The sequence below is a fragment of the Petaurus breviceps genome, unplaced genomic scaffold (genome assembly GCF_028583685.1).
Source record: "Petaurus breviceps papuanus isolate PSGF00001 unplaced genomic scaffold, PetGlider_PUasm1.0 90417, whole genome shotgun sequence".
Lineage (NCBI taxonomy): Eukaryota > Metazoa > Chordata > Mammalia > Diprotodontia > Petauridae > Petaurus > Petaurus breviceps.
In genome coordinates this window covers 3,937,497-3,937,997 of record NW_027187245.1, presented here as the reverse complement: position 1 = coordinate 3,937,997, position 501 = coordinate 3,937,497, and positions in this window count along the sequence as shown.

Below are 501 nucleotides of genomic sequence, written 5' to 3'. Positions count from 1 at the left end.
GGCCTATTCAGTTGTTATCCAAGGGTGGGAAACCTTTGACTCTTTAATTTCCAAGTACTACTCCACCCCTTGACATTACATTCATTTAGTCAATCACAAAGTCCCTCTTCTCAAATGGAGATTAGTTTCCAATCATAAACAAAGTACATTCATTTGGTCAGTCACAGAGCACAAAAGAGTCAAAAGTGAATAGTATGTATAATAACAACAATACATCTTTCAAATGGTATATATAATAACAACAATATTTTTAAATATAAATGCCTTTGAAAAACTTCAGAACTCTCCTCAACACAATAACCAGCCATAATTCCAGAGGACTGAAGGTGAAACATGCTATCTACTTCTAGACAGAAGGGTGATAAACACTGAGTATAAACTAAAGCATATTTTTTGGATATGGATGATATGGGAATTTACTTTGCTTCTGTGTGTCTGTATAAACATATACTATATATATATATATATATATATATATATATATATATATATATATATATA